Raw genomic sequence first — 23,485 nt, 5'->3', positions numbered from 1 at the left:
AAATTGATAACTTAAATCAGCATGAATTTATTCTCCAAGAGTGCTAGAGGCTAGAAATCTGAAACTGATGTATCAGCAAAGTTGGTTCATTCTGGAGGCTCTGAAGGGGAATCTGTTTCATGACTCTCTCCTAGCTTCTGGTGGTTGCCAGCAATCCTTGGCATTCCTTTGCTAGTAGCTGCATCATCCTAATCTGTGCCTCCATTGTCACATGGTCTTCTTTCATGTGTGCATCTGTGTGTTCTCTCTTCTTATAAGGACACCAGTTATTGGATTTATAGTCCACCATAACTCAGTATGACCTCATTCTAATTACTTTTGCAAAATCTCTATTTCCAGAGATGGTCAAATTCTGAGGTTTAGGTGGACATGAATTTTGAGGGGACAGTATTCAACTCATTATAACTAAGAATCATTTAATTTGGTCAATAATGAATAACTTTATTTCTATCATTTGTTATAGAATAAAAAATAGGATCCTACTTATCATTCTCTTCCATTATCTCACTTTGTAATGGAATTTTTAGCATGTGCACTTAATTTGGTGCCATCTCTTTTTTATTTTCTTTCAAATATAAAAACTTTGTTTTCCAAATAAGTCAATTATTATTATCAAATTAATGCTTCAAATAAACTCTGAAGTGACATAACTGAAATATCCAAGTTTCTTTTACCCGGTTAATTGAAAAGTCAAAGAAACTCTTCGAGTTATTTTGGGTAGAATAAGGCAATAGATTTGGATACAAATTTTTAAGAAGTATTTAAACTGGGAGCAGCTTTGTCATTCATTAAAATGATAGCTATATTCTACCTAGGTCTGCATTTATTATATGTGATTTCTTTTTAAATGATTTCTCAAGTGATTTTACACACGTATTAAGTGAGAGTAGTAGCACCTTGCCTAATTCTTCATCTGTTCTCACTCTGATCCCATGTGTCAACTGAGACGATGTTAATTTGAATATCAGCACACATAAAAAAATAAATGAATCTGCAGTTAATATGGGAATTTACTATCCATGGTGGCTGAAATTTCATTCAGAAGACACATCAGTGCTTTCTAATTTGAGACGCATTTCAACATACACACTACGAAATCTCCTCACTTCTCCAAAGAATTCCCATTTCTTTCAGAAACAGATAATTATTCACAAATTCTGAGTATATAACTTGGAGAGTATGACTATGTTCACAATAAGGAAAGGAGAGTGTCGGTGTTTTCACAGCTAGAAAGATATTCTTATGCTATTCTCTCCCAGTGTGAAGCAATAGCATAATGAAGTAAGGCCTCCGGCTGTGCCAGTACCTCAGGACATCAATTTAAGCCATGTATTTCTGAAATCTGTTTCTATTCCTCAATTATGTACATTTTTGGGATACATATTTATTGCCTTCTATATCACATTCCAATTATGCTGAGAATGATGATGAGCACATCAAATGTAAGCCTAAGACCACTTGTTGCTTGTAAAATAAATGACTCTAGCATCATTCATACTGACACTTCTATAAATATTGTACTAATTTAATATCGTTCTGGACCTCAAAGTTTGGCAATGACACTTGTCATGCCTCCACTTAAGTGGCATCATATTCAATATTTCTAATATGTATTGTATCTAGAGAAAAAAACTTCAGTAACATTTATAATATAAAAGATGAAGGCAAAATCAAATATTAAAATGGTAATTAATTTTACACTTTAAATCTCATGAAAATATAATTGCATATTAATAGCTAAAAATGGCTTTGGGTCTGATAAAATAATTTAATTTTTATGATGAAGAAATATGGTTTTCAGAAATAACATTCTTTTACACTGAGGTCAAACTAGAATAAGTTACCTTAACAGCCATGGTGTTTAACCTGTCATTCTAGGCGATTCTAATAGTTATGGCAGAGCTATATTTTCAAAAAAATTGCATATAAAGTCTTATGAGAACATAGGCATTTATAATTCCAGAAAGTACTCCTCTGACAGTAGGTTGCTCTTATACAAAATATAACTGGAAAAATTATCGGCCTAAGTTTTATACATCACAGCAACCTACAGTGACCTATTAAATCTCCTATTAAAGGAGAAATGTGTAGTACCTTTTGAGAGAGAGAGAGAGAGAGAGAGAGAAAGAGAGAGCGAGAGAGAGAAAGAGATGCTTTTTGTTCAAATAAACCAGAAAGCATAACTGGTAAACTTGATTCAGACCAATTCAGATAGTTCAAAGACCAAAACAGTGAAGTTACAATTATAATGGCTTGTTTGTAATTTCTTGAAATCAAATCTCTTTCTATATCTTTAGTGAGAGTCACTGTACTCCAGTATATGTATATTCTTCCCTTGGCTCTTGGATCTACTTGGTACTTTACCTAGAAAGGCAAGCAAGAGTTATTTCTTGTTCCAGAGTTTAACAACTTAACTTTAACTACAGCTTATTGTCATGTAATTGTTACAGACATTATCATATCAAATAATGGAATTCTTGTTACTATGCTCCACTTTATACAATGTAGTACAAAGATCCAATTCTGGTCTTGCTATGCATAGGCTGTGCGACTTCAGGCACAAATACAACTCTTTGAATCTTAAATGTACCACGAGTGTAATGAAGCTAATATTACCTCCTGTGTTCATGTACAAGATAAAATTAATGCAGGTTCAAAAAAAAAACTGTAAAAAATGTCATATTAAAATAATGGGAATTTCATCAACTCCCTGAGAGGTTACATACATTCAACATTCATTCACTCAAAACATGTCAATTGAATAGTTACTATAAACCAGGCTTTGATTTATTTAGTGTGATTAAGCAGCTTTGTGATAACAGCTTTGTCATCACAGAACTTACCTTTTAACTTAGAAGTCAGTGTGACAATAAATAAAGGTGATTTCAAGCAGTAAAGTTCTGTGGGGGGAAAAAAAACCTAGAGAATGAGAAGGAACCAGATTAGATAGAGTACTCAAAATTTTAATTATTTTATTCAGATGAGTGTATGTAGACATATAGATACATGTATATACCCTATTATATACACTATGTATACTATGTGTACTGTACAATGCTACATAAAGAATATATAAATATATACTATATGTATATAGTATGCTATGTATATGCATATATTGTATATATATATATAATCTATATGCCTTATGCTTTGTTTAAGGTTTATAGAACATCCTGAGTCTGGTCTGATGTCTTTCCCTTATCTTGGAAAATTATTGCCCAATATTTCTATTGATTCTACTCCATTGTTTCTCTTTTCTGTGAAACCAATTATACAAATGCATCTTATACTATTCTTAATCCCTTTTCTGTATTTTTCATCCTTTATAATCTTAATGCTTGATCTATGTATTTCCTACTCGATATATTTCAATATTCTAAACTTATCTACTGCTATAGATAGCAATAATAAACTCATATATTGATTCTTTACTTTATATATTATATTTCATTTGTAGGGATTCCATTCAATTCTTTTTCATAGAGTCAAGATCACTTATGATAGCCTCCATTTTTCATCTATCATGTTGAAAATATTCATTATAGTTATCTTAAAGTTATTTTCTGTTAAATCTAGCATCAGGATTATCTATGAGTCTGATTCTATTTTTTATTTTTGGTTTCTGGTAAATGAATCTTATTTTCTGGTATGCTTGAATAAAAGGCGTTATGTTTTACTTAAAAATGTAGAGATTCTGAATGATGATTCCTTGCAATACATAGAAATTTATTTTCTCCTTTCAGGAAGGCATTAGATTATGGGCAGATCACTTTGACCCATTTGAAATTATTATTTGAGTTGGAGCCTTTTTGGGGTCTCAGTGAAGGCCCTTATATCTAATTCTTTGTTTCCACGATGTAAGACATAATACATTAGCCATGTAGAAGCTGAGTTTTCTTGGCTTATATTATACATGTATAGCTAGAAGTTGCAAAATGTCTCAAAGGAAGTTTGCATGCAAAATATTTTGCTTGATTCTCTGAATCCTCTTTTTTAGGGCAGTTCTTAATTCTTCAAATTTTTCAACCTTGGCAATTATGAGCACTAAAGTTTATATTCCCAGTAGAGTAAAACTGTTATAAACAATTGGTATTTAAAAAATTCATCCAGTTTTTTGAATAGACACACAATGAAACATTACTCAGCCATAAAAAGAATGAAATCTTGCCACCTACAACAATATGGATAGATGTAGAAAAAAAAAAACAATTTTTTTTTTGCATTATTTCAGATCTCGTTTCTTGTTCCCCAATAGTCTTTTAAAGTGTCATTTATATACATATTTCATATTTCAACTTAACTTTATCTGCTTCTTAAAAATGTACTTTTATATCCATATTCCTACAAACAAAAGTCCAGGTAGTCAATCTTGCAGGTCCTCCTGTTCTTGAATTACATCTGCAAACTCATAAGTGTCTGAATTTGCAGTGAGTAAGCCAAGTTAGTGACTATTCTAGAGAACTTCATTGAATGTATAAGCACATAGAGATATTTTCCTTGAAACACAGATTCAGTCGTCATATAAAACATCCTTGAAAATCGCTTAGTCTTAAGAACTCCCTTGTTTTTGTTTTAATGAAATTGAGTTCAGTATGAACTCTCCTGTTCCAATACTATTGGAATAAAATTGACTTTACCTTGTTCAACTTTTCCGGCATGATTTTTATTTTTATTTTTTCCTTTAACAGCTGCCACCCTGTGCCTGGGATGCCTATGTCTAGATTTGCTGTTATTTGAAAAAAAATTAATTTTAATCTTATTCCAGTTACTTTTATTTGTGAAACCGAAAATCTAATCCCTAATTGATATATAAGAAAGTCAGAAATTTTAAAGTTGAATTACAGATTCTATCCTCTTAGGCACATTAGAGAGAAAAACAGACAATAAAGAGAGAAAAGAAACATAATATAAACCAAATATTGAGCTAAAAGATTGAAAAATCAATCTTAATAAAATAATAATTAAGAAAATATTAGAGATAGGGTGGATTAGGCTTTCTATAGTGAAATTCATCCTTCTTATCTCAAAATAATTGTTAAATGTATTTCTTGAGAAAATAAAGTAACTATTTATTTATTTATTTACTTATTTATTTATTTATTTATTTTTATGCCGACAGCACCCCTGGTCTTCCTTGGTGGTCTCCCATCCAAGTACTAACCAGGCCCTACCCTGCTTAGCTCCCAAGATCAGACAGGATTAGACTTGTTCAGGGTGGCATGGTCGTAGACAATAAAGTAACTCTTTGAGGGTTTTCTTTTATTTTAAATAGAGAAGAAAACAATTATTTGCCATGTGTCATAAAATCTATTCAAGAATAAATACTGAAGAAAATATAAGATATCATTTAGTTAGTTATAGTTTGCCTATTGTTTACATATGCCTGTCCAATAGAAGTTCAGAGAATCTTGTGTAGGAAAACAGTAGGGTCCAACTATTAGTCATTCAGAGAGGAAATACAGAAAAGCAATACCATACCTAATTAAATTAGTAAAATGTTGCTGTCTGGATTTATCTAGTTGTTGTAATTTAATCAGAGCTAAATGAGATCATCATTTAATTAAAATTGAAACCAATTAATTGTTCCAATTGTTTCTATGAAAGATGCAATTTCTTAACAAAGTTACTTTGATGAAGTGAAGACGTTCCTGGAACATTGCCTTAGGATCATTGCTGTGAATTGAAGTCATTAACAATAAATTATCTTCTTACTTTGACTTAACATATAACATTGAAGAGAAAACATTTACTTTAAGTATTGGGCTTTCTAACTGTAATATTTCTTAAAGCAAAAAATTATTTATTTCTTAAAATAACATTTTGAAGGAATAGAATAAGATGAACTAAAACAAGAAGTTTGATTTAAAAAATTTTACTCACCTCCTATTCATTCTTTGACCTGCAATGATCTGGTTTCCATTTCTACTGACATTACTCATAAATATTTTCAGTTTTAATTTTACAAACTATTTCTGTGTTAATTGACTTCATTAATCTCTCTGTCTGACTGACCTGATTTCTGTTGCTCTACTCTCTCCTGATTTTTTTTTTTCATTTACTCTGCTTTGGTTAGGCATTTCTCATCCTAATCCACTGAAAGTATGCAATTTCTTATCATTTCTACTTTTTAATGATGGGTTCCACCCTAAGAGTGTGGACCAGAGAGGGGTCAGAGTTTGGGTGCATTGCTCACATGTGTAGCAGTTTGACCAAAGCTATGATGACACTTCATAGTATGTTTAGGAATCTACAAGTTGTTTCAACTAGAAGAAAGCCCAGATTTAGAAACAACAAAGTTAAAAACAATAGTTTGCCTTATGTTGCCTATTTTTTCTCCGCTCAATAAAGTGAAGGAATTGATATTATTTCAAAACCAGAAAAGAAAACATACACTTTGTTCCTTATTTTTCTTGACCACATCTCATTATTCTCTCATTAAGCTTTTGCATTCTGTATTCAAGTATGCCCTTCTACATCACAGGGGTGACAAGGCAACTGAGAGAAATGTAACTCAAGATAGAATTGCTTCACTCTTCATTGTGCATCAGTACTCTGGTCCTGTATACCTTGGTAGAAATGGTATATTCCTTCTAAAGTTTAGCTCACCAGCGTCAGTTTCTATAGTGTGGATGAGAAAAATAAGGTTGACTTATGAAGCTGAAAGGCATGGTTGAGCTATTTTAAATAATCACTTCCCACCCCCAACCCCACACACTCGGTTCCTGAGAGAACTTTGAAAATTACTTTTGACTAAATGTCAGCTTGCCCAAGTAAGATAAGTTGTTTTGTTTTGTTTTGTTTTTATAAAAAATTTCAAATATAATATAAAATGACAACATTCTCAAGGTAGATAATGGCTTAGGATGTAGAAAAAAATTTTCCTTATGACATCAGCTCAGGCCATGAGTCTATTCATGGCCCAAGGAGAAGGAAAAAATATACTGATGTCGGAATCCTAAGAAAGCATTTGCCCTTAATTCACATGCAGTCTTTGGGCCTCCATAATCCTTTCAGAGACTCGAAAGCTCCTCTGTTTTGTTCATATTGTGGCTGTCTGAGGGAGAGAGGAGTTGCAGCTAAAACATATACCCAAAAATATACTGGATGATGTCATAATTCATAAACTGGCTACAGAGTAACCAATCTAATCACATTTCTAACACCAATTGGCTTTGTGATCTTGGGCAATTTTACAACCCATCAGAGCATTTCCTCATCTCTGAATGAAAGAGATAATTAGGTCATTTTAAAGACCCCATCCATCACTTAATACTACTTGCTTTTAATTCCAGAATGCACAGAAGGTTTGTGTGTGCTCTAATATGGCCTATACCAAGCTAGTAGCTTGGAATAATAAGTACAATTCATCCCCTACTTGCAAAGAGTCCATGTAATGAGAGAAGAACATTGAGCAAGAAAGTTCTTTCTAAAGGTTATTGTAAGCAGACTTTATGTTATATGGTTGTTTTATGGTTACACATTCAGTGAAAAAAAAAGTGGGAATACAAAGACAATTATAGAAAATCCTTTTCCTTAAGTAATGTATTGCCCAGTGGAGACTATAACAATATATTCTAGAATACAGATATACAAAAATTGCAGCAACATGCACCTGAAGTTCATATCACCCAAATTAGAAGGTCAGGGAAAATGTATTCTGAAGCTGTGGCTTGAGAAAAAGTATAAATTTGTAATATCAATTATTTCTTAAAGAAAAATTCTCTACACAACCAGAGTCAAGTACTAAAAATATCCAAGGTATTTGCTAGGCCATTGAGTCAGAGCTCAGTGAGCTAGAGCAAGAGAATCCATGAAAGAGACTTGTTTCTTCTTAGTAACCATCTAATTACACAGCCAAATATAAACATATGTATTTTTATTTAAATATTGAATACAGGCATATTTTGGAGATATTGTGGGTTTGGTTCTAGACCACCGTAAGAAAGTATCACTATAAAGTGAGTCGTGATCTTTCTGCTGGTAGAGGGTCTTGTCTTCAGTTTGTAAAACTCACAAAAATTGTGAAACACCATAAAGGGAAGTGCAGTAAAATGAAGTATGCCTATACTATATTTCAGACACCGGGCATAGCGCACAAAAGTGGCATGGCTCTTCATTAAACTCACAGTCCTGGTAGAGACTAATAGTAACCATGTAAGCAATCAATTAATATAAATTTTTAAGTTGTAGTTATTGTTATATAGAAATTAAATAAGATGTCTTGATAGAATATATAGAGAGGGTCAGGCAACTAATTTTAGCTTGGTGACTAGCAAATTCTTCCTGATGAAATTACCCTTAAGCTGAGACTTGAAGGATGAGAAGGAATCCACAGATACACAAAACTGGTGTCTGTGCTATAGTATGTGTGAATGTGATGGAGGGAAGTGAAAGAAGGGAAGGCAAAATGTCGAGAGCACTTTTAATCAGCCTATTAGTCCAAAAGAGATAAACCAAAGCACTTCGTTGAGAAAGCTTTGCTAAGGAGAAAACAAAACAATATAAAATGAATGGGCCAACATCAGCTGAGCTTAGTGAAATGTTCGATTTATATTCAAAAAACTTGTTTTTTGCTGATCTGTGACATATCATTTGCTGACTGGTAAGCAGTTTATTTATGAACAAGTCCACATGTCTGTGGTACACGAGATAAGGATATAAAATGTGAGAAAGTTCTTAAACAAGAATTTGGCATGCTCCCTGAACGAAGGACCTCTGAGCAGCGTGTACTCAGTTCGGTGGGGAAACAGACAAAGTTATGAAGGAGTCAGAATTCTTATAGCTTAATTAAATATATTTATAAGTCTAAATTTGTTTTTACATATAACCAAAAACTACAGATGGCTTTTCAGAGGAGTATTGCAAGTTCCAACTTATAGTGGTTTTTTTTTAAATTATTTTGTTGGCTCATATTTTGTCTCTACTCATGAGCAAAACAAGGTAAATGCTGGAGTCAGAAAGAAAATTAAGGAAATGCTGTGGTATTATTGAATTTTGTTGTTTTACCAGACTCCCTATATTGAGAACATTCGATGTCTACCACTTACATTCATGCTTTTCCTCCTGTCTTATTACAATATTAGTATGAATGCTTTATATTTGTGTATTATATCTTTAGGCATTATTTAAATTTTAAACAGCTTCTTTAACAAAGGAAAGAAATATTTCATATAATGTTAGAGAAATTCAAAGTTTTAAGCAATAAGTGCAAAAGATTTAAGTAATAAGTACAAAAAGAATGAAATTTTACTTTGAAGTAAACTATCAAAACTTTACTTAACATTATTCCTCCATATTGCTACATGTAGAAAAGTACATGCTAAATATTTTAGCTAATAAAGAAGCAAATGAATTGTTTTATGATAAAAGAACTTAACAAATACATTTTAATGAATTAGAATATATTTAGAGATTTGGTTTCTTTCATTGACAAGAATATTGCACATAGAGAAATTGAATTACTTAAAAAAACTTCTCAGCTCATAAGAATTGAACACCAGAGAAAAATATTACTACTACTGTTATGACAGTTAAAGAAAATTATAACAAAAATTTTAATTGTCCCTGTACACTGCTAGTATAACAAAAGTGGTTCTTATTGCTATATATGTATAATTGATATATATAAATTATAATGTTTTTGTTTTAGCAGAAATCTAGTGATACTTGAGAATATATATACAAAACTGTAATTATAACTAACATGATGCTATTAGTCCCCCAGTTATTGAGAACCTATTATTTTGACCTCTGAGTATGTTTTTTCCTCTACAAGTATAAAATCCTCATGATCATGGGATCTTTTGGTGAAGTTGTGAATTACAGGGCTGAGGAAATGTCAGTAGTCATATTTCTCATCATCTTGAGAAAACAACTATATTAAGAATGAGATTAATAAGCAGACAAAGATGGAAAAAAAGAAGGATAATCTTTGATTCCTTGTTTCCTATTTTCAAGTGTTTAGTTTGTTTTTTGATACAACTATATTTCTGTAATTGACAGGTTTGGCTTCAACCTCTCCTTCAATTAAGATATCTTAATTTTTTTACAATAAATTATTTTTATTCGACTAATATATTTCATATTTCTGTCAATTGCAACTAAAACATTGAATCATATTAACATTTATTAAATTATTTCATACATATCAAAGTATATGTGTGAAATAATTTAATAAATTATTTTTTTAAACATCTTTGCTGTATTTGACTAGCAGCTATAAAAAAAGCACTTTTGATTTTCCACTGAGAGTTGAAATTAGAAACACATTTTCTTTAGTTATTAAACATGGCTTAAGATGGCTTATGCTAGCCAATTAGAGAGTAAAGATAAATATCCAGATAAGTCTGAGTTAAAAAACATACGCATATACATACATAATTAAAAGATAAATCTTTTGCCCCTGCTATTTTATAGATATAATGAATTCCCACAATTAGCATAGGTTCCTAATTATTTTCCACTGAGGATTAGTCATCTCATTGATCAGCTTCATTGATACAAATAACTGAAAATTAACCAGTCATATTAAGCTCGTGCCCAAAATGGACATGTAATAAAAATATGATGTAAGTAAATATCATATAATTACATATAAGAAGTGAATTTGCTAAAATATATTTGGGTAAGGAAAAAATAAAGCCTTCCACTCTTTATAGCCTATGTATTCAAATTCAAATAAAGAAATCGAGATAGAATACCTGCATGCATATAATCTGCCATATTTGTTTTCAGAGATAATTTCCCTGTCCAACTAATTTTTGTGGAAGTGTTTGCATAAGAAGTCTCAGACAGCGATATTACTATAAGAGGAAGCCAGGGCAGTCTTTGCCATGCTTCTGCTGAAAACTTCTTTCTGAGGATTTTCTAGGCAATGTCATGTCAAAGGAGAGTTAATCTTCTAAGTAGTATGTCAATTGAACAATTTTAAATAAATATCAAAGAGAATAAAATAAGCAATTAAATTGGTGCATAGATGCTAATTTCATCATTAAAACTACTAACATAAAATTTTACAATATGCTTAGGTTTCCAAGTTACTTGAAAGATTTGGGAGGAAGGAACAGTGATTTAGAAGGAAACCACACTGATACCTAGCACTTGGGTTTCTGAAAAATGTTGTTTAAATCATCCAATCCCATTAAAGAGTATACTAATCGACTATAAATATATGATTATTCTATAAGAAGACAAATTTCACTTAAACAAGCATCTATCTACTTTCATTGACTATTCTTCCCTCCTCTCATATTGTCTTAAACTCTGTGAAAAATTAATTTCCCATAAGTGCGAGGACTTGTATCTGGATTGTCTATTCCATTCCATTGATCTATATGCCTATCTTTATGCCAGTACTAGACTATCTTGATTACTTGATTTTTCAGTAAGTTTTAAAAGCAGAAGTTTTATTCTTTTTAAAGAATATTCACGTTATTCTGGGTTCTTCGAATTTCCATGTAGATTTTAAGATCAGATTTTCAATTTCTACAAAGAATTCAGCTAGGATTTTAATAAAGAGTATCTTCAATCTGTAGACCAATTTAGGCAGTATTTCCATGTTAACAGTATTAAGAGATATCTTTCCATTTATTTAGATCTTCCATAATTTCTTTCAGCAATGTTTTATAATGTTCGGGGTATATGTTTTGCATTTCTTTTGTTTGATAAATTTATTTATAAATAATTTATTCTGTTTTATGCTATTGTAAGTGAAATTGATTTCTTAATTTCTTTTTCTAATAGTTCATTGCTAGAGTATAAAAAGACGATTGATTTTTGTATATTGATCTTTTATTCTGCACATTGATAAACATGTTTATTAGTTCAAAAATAGTGGATTTTCTACATATAAAACCATGTCATCTGGGTATCATCTTTCAAATAATATCTTTAATCTCATTTTTCTTGCCTAATTTCCCTGGCTAGAATCTATAGTACAGTGAAAAACATATGTGGCTTGAGCAAACATCCTTGTTCTGTTCCAGAACTAGGAGAAAAGTATTTAGTATTTCACTTATAAGTTTCATGTCATCTGAAGGCTTTTTATAGAAGTCTTAAGGTTGAGGAAACTTCCTTTTATTCCTAGTTTGTTATTTTTATTATGAAAGTGTTCTGAGTTTTGTAAAAAATTGTTTTGCATTTCTTGAGATGATCATACAATTTTTGTTCTTTATTATTTTAATACAGTATAATGGTTGAATGATAGCCCTCCCAAAATATGTTTCTATGTCCTAACCACCAAAACCTGTAAATGTGAACTTATTCGTAAAAAGATTCTTTGTAGATGTAATTAAACTAAGGATCTTGAGGTGAAATCATGATGGATAACAAGATTATTTATATATCTAATGAAAATTGTCCCTAGAAGAGACAGAGACAAGACATAGACATTTATAGAAGAGAAGTCCGTGTAAAGTCGAAGGGTGATATTGTAGTTATGCAGCCACAAGGCAAGGAACTGCTGTAGCCACTAGAAGCCAGACAATGCAAGAAAAGATTCTAAAAACCACTGAAGGGAACACAGCTGTGCTTTAACTTTGAATCCAAACTTCTGGCCTCTGGAAATATGAGGGAATAAATTTCTGTTATTCTAAGCCATCATATTTGTGATGATTTGTTATAGTAGCCCTAGAAACTACTACATATGAGGTATTATAATAATCGATTTTTTAGAATATTTACATTTCTTGGATAAATATTACTTGGACATCTTGTATAATTCTTTTTATATATTGCTGTTCAGTTTCCTAGTATTTCATTGATCATTTATGTCTATATTCATGAGATATATTCATTCCTTGAATTGTATTTGTCTGATTTTGGTATCAGAATAATAGTTGCCTCATGAAATAAGTTGAGAAATGTCCCTTTCCCTTCTATTGCTTGGAAGAATTTGTGAAGCATTAGTATAAATTATTCTTTGTATGTTTGGAATAAATTGCCAATGAAGTCTTCTGCAAATTTTATTTGTGGCTATTTTTTTCCCTGTACTTTATGTCTTTCCAGGAATTTGTTAATTTCATCTAAGTTATCTAATTTGTTGACTCTCAATTGTTCATAGCATTCTCTCGCATTCATTTTTTTTTATTCCTGCAAGGTCAGTGGTAATGTCTCCACCTTTCATTCCTGATTTTAAAAAGTTGAGTCTTTTCTCTTTTTCTTGGTCAGTTTAGCTAAAAAATTGTCAGTTTTCTTGGTATTTTCAAAGGATCAATTTTTGGGTTCTTGGATTTGCTCTATTAGTTTTCTGTAATCCATTAATTTACATTCAAATACTTATTTTCTTTTTCTATTTACTTTGAATTTAGTTTGCTCTTTTTTTTTTCAGTGTCTCAAAGTGGAAGTTAGGTTATTGATTTTAGATTTTACTTCTTAATTAATGTAGATATTTACCACTATACATTTCCATTAAATTCTGGTTTAGCTAAATTCCATAAGTTTTGGTATTTTTTGTCTTTACATTCATTTCAAATTATTTCTAATTACTCTTGTGATTTTTTTCTTCACCCATTAGTTATTAAGAAGTGTACTGTTTAATTTCTACATTTTTAAAATTTCCAAAGTTCTTTTTTTATTGATTTCTATTTCACTCCATTGTAGTCATAGAATGTAATTTGTATAAATTTTTTTTATTATTAAAGTTTGCTTTATGTCCTAGCATGTTGTCTATCTTGGAGAATGGCCCATATGCATTTGAGAATGTATATTCTGCTGTTTTGAGAGTAGTATCTATAGATGTCTGTGAGGTTTCAGTTTATGGCTATGCATTTGTAGTATAAGCTTGAAACACAAAAGTGTAGAACTGCTATGCTTTTTCATTCTCCAGAAATATTATGCTGACAAATGTCTTTCAATTTCAATATTTTCTAATACTCAAGAAATGTATTTTAATTATTTTCTGCATCCCTAGCTATTTTAGTAAACATATTTATTAGGTTTAAGGGAATTATTTCATTTTTATGTTTCCCAATTGCTGTGATTCAGTACCTCCTCTATAAGATAAAGGACCAAGATCTATCATTAAAACACAACTAAATTCTTTAATGATACTGTGGCTAGTTGGTATTAAGTTGACATTCATGGTAAATAGCTCTTATGGCTCATTTCCAAACCTTCTTAACTTTTATACCTATAGATACAAATATATCTCATTCAAAATATTATAACAGATCATTGAAAATACATCTATATTAATTTGCTTTTTAACATAGTACAAATAAAATATTTCATTATTTCCAATATATTTCTAATTTAAATAATAAGTGCACAACAGCCATTTTCTTAGTTTAGTTGAAACTGTGACATTTAAAAGTATATATTTATAACATCTGTTCATCACCGTATGCAACTCCAGAACTTCTTTTTAAAATGAAAACACTTTAGGAACTATAAAACTAAGCAAACTACCAGAGACAGCAAAAAGCAAGAGAGCAAAAATAAAGAAGTGTGCTAAAATAGATAGGCAAATCCCTGTAAAATTGCTGCATGTACAGAACTTTCCAAATTATAAGTCATGGTTTTAGGATAAGACATCTGCAACAACTGCCTTGTTAAAGGGCATTAGTTCAGGGCTTTATGGATTTATTTCTCCAAAAAAATATATACTTTGGAATCAAAAGTCAGTCATCAAAACATACCACAAATATATTTCCTTTTGAAAAGCGAGGACCAATTATTTAAAACAGAATTTAGTTTTTTTTTTTCTTTTTCAGTAAAAAGGCATTTTCTGAACATGTTGAAGATAACGTCTATCTGCAAACAGCTATCTTTCTAAAAATATTAAAATCTTAGTGAATTAGTTTACTCTGGACAGTAAAGAATATGTAAACTTTCACAATATTCCTGAATGACCCAGAACAATTTTTAGGCAGTCTAAATAAATATTAGAAAGATATTATATCCCCTCAATCCTTAAGTTAAAGTTTATTTACTTGTGAAGTTTACTTTTCTGTTGTGTACAAAATAACGATCCCTCAGTAATGTCCATGACCTGATCCCAGAAACCTGGGAATATGTCAGTTTATATGGAAAAAGAGACTTGCAGATGTGATTAGGATTGAGATGGGGAAATTATCCTGAATTATCTGAGTGAACTCAATCTATTCACACGATCCTTAAAAGAAGAAAGAGGCAGAAGAGTGGGTCAACGAGATAGGACATGAAAACCAGGGCAATGAGCAAAGAAAAATTGTGGCTCCTAAAGCCGGAAACAGACCTCAGCTGAGAAAACTCAGTAAGAAAACGGAGACCTCAGTCCTGAAATTGTAAGGAACTGAATTCTGCCAACAACCTGAGTGAGCAAGAAAACAGATTCTCCCTGACAGTCTCCAGAAATAAATGATCTACCAACATTTTAATTCTAGCCTGGTGAGACTTGGATCAGACTTCTTAGCTACTATAAAAACTGTAAGATAATAAATTGAAGTTACATTACTCCACTAAATTTGTCATGATTTGTTATGGCAGTAATAGAAAAGTAATATAATACTCTTTAAATTTGAGTAATGTAAAACTGCTTAATTTTTTTCAGTGACCCCATACTTGGTTTGTATGCCTTTCTATATTCATCAAATTAATTTTATAAAAGTAAATTAGTTTTGCACACACATATACATCCTTTTATCTTCTGAATAATTCCAAATAATGTTTGGAAAGCATTGAATTGCAGGATTACTTACTGTGATCATTCTACCAAGTCCTCGCTTGTGAGAAATAATTTTTTTACTTTTTAATCTTTCAGATTAATCCTAATTGCCTTGGTAAAAAATCATATAATGCCAAAAAGAATTTGGTTATAAAGAACAGGCACTTATTTCCTCTGTGGAAAACGATCCCAGCACAGACAGAGATGCAAAGCATAAAAGTATCAAGTCAGGCTCTGTGAAATTATATTATGAAATCTTTCCGCTACTCAGGTTATTTGAAGTAGCTTGAGGAAACAAAATATGTAAATCCTCATTAGGAAAGGATCTTACTAAAGAGCAAAGTTTTTAAAGCTTAAACGTCTAATTCGTATGTTCCATTTTTCTGTTTTTACTTTTATTGTCAATTTAAAGGTATATATATATATAGTTCCATTAGTCTTCTAAAATGAAAATTACTACTGAATATTCATTAACTACTCATATTGTTTTGCCATGGGGCCCTCATCTAACCTGTTATGAATATTCTATGTAAAGTTAGAATATGCTTTCTACGCTAGAGTTCGGTAGTTTAAAATTTTCCATCTCAGTAATATTTAGCTCAGATTAAGGAAATCTTGAGGCCCACAAAGATGAAATAGCTGTAACAAAAATTCATTGCTTAAGTTGCTTCCTGATAAGGCAAGATGTAAAGATGAAAAATAATTAAGTCTCTTTTAGAGTGAACCAATAAGTTTGAGGTGTAGACATCATGCTGATGCTGCTTTCACTTTGCTCCTCCTTTTGTTCAGAGAGTCTTTTCAAGTACTGCCTTGGTAGACGTTTGGAAATTTAAGCTAAATCAAAATTTTGTGGAAATTTGGAATATTTAAAGTGGAAAAGGGAGTGAGGACTTAAGAGATAATTGATATTTGAAGTGAAAACAAAATAATTCAGAAAAACTGTATAACGGTCCAATTCTCCTCTTATTTTCTACATTTTAGAAAGAATCAAGAAGTGACCTTAGGGATTACTCAGTACAGATGCACCAGGACACTGGCAGGGTAAGGGAATGGTCCAAGAGTATGACTATAATTAGAGATAATTTTGTCACTCCTAGTTAAGCATCTTTCTTTGTCTATAAAACATTGGTTTTCTATATAACATTTGACATCTTAAGACCAGGGGAGAGAAATGAAAGAAAATAGTCTTTATAAAAGTTTTTATAATAATTATTCATTGTAGCGAAAAGAATATAGTAATATAAAGGTTACAAAGAACACTTCTTTAAAATCACATTCATTCTAATAGAACCTTGACAAATGATCTAATATTTCTTTCTCAATGCTCTCATCTAATTCAGGTGGCACAATAATCTTTTTCTAAATGCATTACCACAAGTGCTTTAACTGACAATGGTTCATAAAGTCTGTGAATTTAATAGCCATAAATTATTATATATGCATATTCCTTAAGACAAGTTTAGATAAAAAAAGAATCTAGTATAAAAATATCATATATACTAATGGATATTTAATTATACGATACTGCTCGCTCCCTTAAAAAGGAAATCGTGATATCCAATGGCATATTATTTGGAGCTTCAGTTGGGTACAGACCACAGGGTTGGCAAATTGTCTTGGCTCAGTGTGTAGTAACATCTATGTCTTCTAATATTCCTAAAAGCAGATAATAAGAATAAACTTGAGTGCTCATTTCGATGGTAGAAGGTGTACTGGAGTGAAAGCATGTGATGAATGAAAAAGAAATGTTGGGGGCAGAGATAAGTGTTTGTTTCTGGAGTTCATACCTTCTGTTGCTGCTGCTCCTAGAGAATATTGAGCCTGAGCATAAACATTGGTGAGTAAAACATCCTGAAGGTACAAGTAAGGCAGAGACTATAATGCTTGCATTGCTGATGATTTTTCTAAGTTACTCAACTATGTTTGGAGCCCTGAATTATCCAGTTAAGTTATTTCACACTTACCTAGGATGTTAACTCTTACAACTGACAACAGTGGAGGTAGGAACACTGTATAACCACCCCTCAGTGTCATCGAAAAGTTCTGCAACTTTAAGCAAAACAACATATAATGAAAGTAATTTTACCATAAGCCAATTGATATAAACAAGAATTAAGTTTGTAGGGCACATCATCAATGTTTTAACAAAATAACGAATGAAACAATATTATTCTAGGACATGCTATAGAATAAAAAGTAATTCGTATTCTATATAAAAAGTTTCACAGTTCTCCACTAAATGGAGGGAAAAAAATTACCAGAATTAGTACCCCTCGAGTTGCAGAGGAAATTTCAAACTATATTAACTACCAAAACATATTTTTCAGAATTCTCATTTTCTAGGTCTTAGAGTAGTAATTTGATAGTAACAAAAGTTTATTTCTTGCTTCACACATACTGTAAGTGGGTCAGTTGTGGAGATGGGAGAGTGTCTCTGCTCCATGCAACTATTTGGAATCTGGTTTTATTCCATGCAATGGTTTGGTCATTCTGTAGGGCCTGATCATACTCCACTGGAAACTCTGTATCATTCTAGCCAATAACTAAGGAGAGAGAAATTTTGGAAGATATTGAGGGGCATCTTAGTGGCCAGCCCTCTGTTCACTTTTCACTGGTTAAACTGGATCACTTGAAACCATAGAAAGGCAAGGACACTGGGGATATAGTCTGGACTTTCTTTTTAATAGAAGAAGTTCATTGATATTGATAAACAACTCTATGCTACAGCAAATGTCATTAAATTATTTAAATGAGCAAAATTACCTTACAAATAGATTCTATACCCAGCAGGTACTCTCTGTATTCTCTTGGATCTGCATGTATTTTATTACTAAAAGTGTATTAAATGATACTGTAATTCTCTACTATTTACTATCACCAAGACTCAGTATTTACACTCCTTTTAAAGCCTGTAAAATCAGCTGCAGTGTTGTTGCCAAATAACTAAAACACTTGGTGACACCCTTTAATCCACCTCTAGTTTAAATACAATGGGTAGTTACTCAGATATCCCTGAAGATTGAGTTGAACAATTATCCTCGATAAGCAGATTTTTAATCAAGGAAATAGGTATAGTTAATTATACACATAAGCTGTGCTTTAAATGATTCTTATTAACCGTGTGCTTCACCTCCTAGAACACACCAGGTGTGACATGGCAGTTCTTCCTTTAACTGATGCTGAGATTACAGTTAGAGACAGACTTAATTCAATTAGCAAACCCATCCTCATGTGAAAAGTGAAAAAATGCTGACAGTTGCAAAGACTCCCATTAGTGATTTTTTAGTGCTGTGTTCTTTAATTATACCTCTTTACCACCACTAAGTTGTCATATAAGGCCAGAAAACAGACAATTAAATATATTTGAATGTGTAAAAGCTACTTTCTGGTGGAAATACTGTAAACTTACAAGGGCCTATGGCACAATATTAAAGATAGGTAATCCCCTGAAATTTTTATTTTATTTTTAAACCTACCTCCCAACTGGCTTGCTTTTTTTAAAAGTATTAACTCTGGTGAGAAAATAAAGTTATACAATAAATACAGTGGAGAATAAAAATGTGAAATAGCCTGCAGTTTTCTAAATCTAACTGAATGAATTTCAGTGTGACTGCTGGATACATGTGTATATTTTATTTTTAATGAGATTACTATAGTAATTTTTTTAAAGATAAAGTGTGCATGTGACACCTCATAACAGTGAACATGATGTCCCATTGCTAGAGCAAAAAGGAAATGAAAAATAAAATAGTCCACTTTCTCAAATTATAGTCTTTATGATGTGTTTCTCAAATATTATCAGCTCAAGACAGGCTGGGAAATAAAGAGTCACCACTTTGTATTTAATATAAAATACTACTTGTTTAACCTGATTCTGTCACAGGTCCATGAGAAAATGTAATAGCAAATGGTATTTTTTTTTTAAGATTTAAAAATCTGAATTTAATATCTGGAAAATATATTTGAGAAAGACTTCCAAAAAGCTGATAGTAGAGATTATACTGTTACTGGAACTCCAATTGCTCCTGTAATGTTGGGGGAGGGAGAGATCTGCATTATATTTGGAAGCAGTGATGGGGTGGTCCTAAAGACATTCCTAGGTGATTGGCAAGTGAGGTCACCTTGATTGACACCTGGTTGCTATATAACTTTGCCTAGTACTTACCTAGAATTTAGTCTGTTATAATTAGATTCATGAACTTCCAAGCATAGTCATGAGATTATAATAATGGCATAATGAGGCTGAAGTTAGGGGCAGTACTATCTGCACATGCGTTTATAGCTGGTTTAGGCCAGCAGCTTTTATGGCTTTTGTGCTATAGGATTTGGGGTAATTTATAACCCTAAAAGGGAGATATTTCTGGAAGGTCCTTAAGGAAGGTCTTCAAGGGGTGTTTCTATGGTAACAAAGCTGGGTCTTGGCTCCTGTCGCTCATGCCTGACTAACTATACCAAACAATACCACCACTTCTATTCTTCTATGTAATCCTCCTCTTTTCCTTGATGATTTTCCATGGTAGAGGAATAAAATTCTTAGATAAACCTCTTTTTTATTTAAATTTATGTTTTATCACTAAATGGTATGAGCATCCTGGATATAGTCATTTTCATATAAACTGCAGACAATTGTGTATTATGCTCAGGGTCTATATCATATTTTCTCAGGAATGTTAATTTCAGTGTCCAAATCATCAAAATAACAGAAACACTGAGTAATATTTTGTGAGATATTAAGGGCAGGGAAAATATAATGCATACATATACTTTTAGATACATCGATAAGTAATTATCATATACATGTGATCATATATAATAGTATATAGAATATATTATAATAATGCATATATAATATAATGTTTATTATGCTTAAATGTATAAGCAAATATATTTGTATATAATTATACATTATATATGATATCTATCTACATCTCAAATCCTAAACTTGAGACTAAAAATTTTCTTAAACACACAAAAGAACTTATAATATTCAAGCTGTTAAATGAGTCGTTGCACAACGCTAAGGACTGGTGAATTGGAATTGATGAGTAAAGAATTGATATAAAGAATTGAGATCAGAAATACAATTAAAGGGGATGAAATTTGCTAAAAATTATTCTGGATTGTGCAATGTTAAATATACAAAAAAAGTCTCTGTGAAGGCAGCAAGTCAATTTTACAAACATAATATAGGAAATAAAAAAATTTTGTCCTTTCTGGGGCTAATTTAGTTGTTCCATGGATGTCTAATCAAATGATCCAGAGAATTATTTAAAACTATCGCCTAATCAAAGTGCAAAATGCATTGACGTGTGATGCAATTAAGTAATAAATTTTAATTGTATTCATTAACCAGAAATTAAAAATAAATATGATCGTATAGTCAAGTCCTTCAAAACCTGTCAGTACTAAAGTTTAACCCAGCAAAGTTGCAATAAATATCTTAGCAGTTAAAGTTCTATGAAGTTCAAAATATTAATCTGTATATTCAATATATCCTCTTGATTGAGGAGAATGCTGCAAAAGTACATCACCCTTGAAAAAAAGCACTACTCATCTATTTCTATGATATTAAACCAATTTAATTTTAACTATACAATTCTGGTTTATGTAAGAGCTCACATTGTATGGTAGAACTTTCATTTTCACTATCAATAGCAATTCTCGTAGATTCAAAAAGTTACATAAATAGTAAAACTTTAAGTATAATAGAGCTAAGAAAGCATTCTTTAATGAAGAAAATTCACAATGAGAAAAAAGTTTAAATGTGTTATGTTTTATTTTACTTTAGTATATTTTTATTCACTGAAAACTATTGTTATATTACATGAAATAAAATAATTCAAAGAGAATTCATACAGACATACAAGTACTTACATACATTAAGACAAAATAATCCTCCCATGAACAAATAGAGGATCATTTCCTCTCTATAGCCTCATCGATTTGACACTGCAAGAGCTACTTTGAATATTGTAGCACACATTGAAAGCTTTCTGAGACAGGTCTTAGGGTGTAACTGAAAGAACATATAGAACCCAGACAAGAAGTAAACACACACACACACATGCACACACACACACAATCATACACATATTCTTTTTATGCATGTAAAAGGTAAATGGTCATAAAGTCATAAAATTTTGGTAAAGTGTTTAGAACTCAACTTTGACTAATCTTGGGGTATTTATTATTAAATTTATTAATGTATTTAAAATTTTACTTTGTATTAAAAGGAACTATAAAGAACGTTTGAGAAACAGATTTAGACAATTGTAGTAAACAATACAATTTTATTAAAGAAAAATCAATGGAAAAAATAAAATATCTCTAAATACTTGCTTGTGATATGCAGATTTTTAATAGAATCTAAAAGAACGTATTCAACAATAAGCAGTTTCTTTTTAAAAAATGATTTTGAGAGTTAGATGAAAAATAAAAGTAATTTATATCTTTTTTTTTTTCCTGTTTGAATTGAGGAAGAGAAAAATGTTAGCGTTTTTGCTTATCTTAAATAGTTCTCCATTCTTGGCTATGTCTCATTTGGCAGAATATGGATTGACTCACACATTCCCAATTTTTGAGAATTTTACAGTAGAGTTTAACACATATTTGACCACCTAGAAAAATACAGAAAACACTATGATAAAATGTGAAGATATTATATTGATGCCATACAAAAAGAAAAAAAGGTAAAATATAATGAAGATATAGGCTTCATTAATAAATAAATAAAGAAAGAAAGTAGAAGTCACATCTTGGGTGGAGGGATGGGACTATCATTGGGAACCAAAATTTTCACCCTAAGTGCCAATCTATGAATAAAGACATTCCTGTATTAATAGCTGTCTGGTGATGCTTTTGATGCTGCCTTCCAGGTCTTACTCCCCTCACTTAACTGCTTGCTAAAATTTACTCATCTTACCTTTGAAGATCCAGATAAATAGCATTTCTCTGTCTTTTTCCCTCAATAATCCTTGATCCATTTACTCCAAAATTTATCTCTCTTTAATCTGTACTCTCATGGAAATTTGCCTGTTCTTAGTTGTAATATTAGTCACAAAGTGTTTGTTTGTTTGTTTTTGTCTTTCTACTTAGCTATAACTATAGTTTGAAATCCTCAAGGACGGACACAATTTTTGGAGACAAATAGAATTAGATTCAAAATCTTAGCCTCTTACCAGCTAGCTAACTTTGGGCAAATGTGTTACTCTTGCTTCCTCATTTGTGAAATTGGGATAATAAAATTAATTTTACATGGTGATGATAAAGACAGATTTAGATAAAATGAGTAAACTGCTTACCACAACACTTGGCATAATATATATGGACTCTATGCAACTCCCTTATACTTATTTGTTAAAATTTAAATGTCCAGAATATCTATTACTTGCTAAGTGCTGCGTATATGGGACTTACTGTCCTTTTTTTCATCCTCCTTTTTATCTTCAAGGCTGAGCACCAAAGGAATGCCCGACAGAAAAAAAAAGATATCGAATTGAAGTATGTGTGAATTTTTTTGCTAGCCTAATTTTAATAATATTGTACAAGAAATAAAAAAGTAATCATCTCTTTTTCCTCAGACTCACACATACACATACAAACACATACATGCACATATACACATACATACAGGTGCATATATAAAATGCGTTCTTTCTGTATTTTTATATTTTATCACAGAAATATGTTTATATTATATGTATTATATGTATCATTTATTATAATATGAGAAAATATATAATATGCAAAGTATATACAGTGCCATATATCATATATATTACATATGATATAAAACAATATTATGCTATGTATGTTGTCATATATACATTTTTTAACCTA

The 23,485-nt window shown here is 31.1% G+C and overlaps 1 pseudogene; it reads right to left on the bottom strand.

Moving 5' to 3' along the window:
* Positions 1 to 5,113: 5,113 nt before the first annotated feature.
* Positions 5,114 to 5,234, bottom strand: LOC112472452 (annotated as a pseudogene).
* Between the last annotated feature and the right edge of the window lie 18,251 nt (positions 5,235 to 23,485).

Source organism: Pteropus alecto, unplaced genomic scaffold, assembly GCF_000325575.1.
Source record: "Pteropus alecto unplaced genomic scaffold, ASM32557v1 scaffold76, whole genome shotgun sequence".
Classification (NCBI taxonomy): Eukaryota; Metazoa; Chordata; class Mammalia; order Chiroptera; family Pteropodidae; genus Pteropus; species Pteropus alecto.
This window is presented reverse-complemented; position numbering and strand designations above follow the sequence as displayed.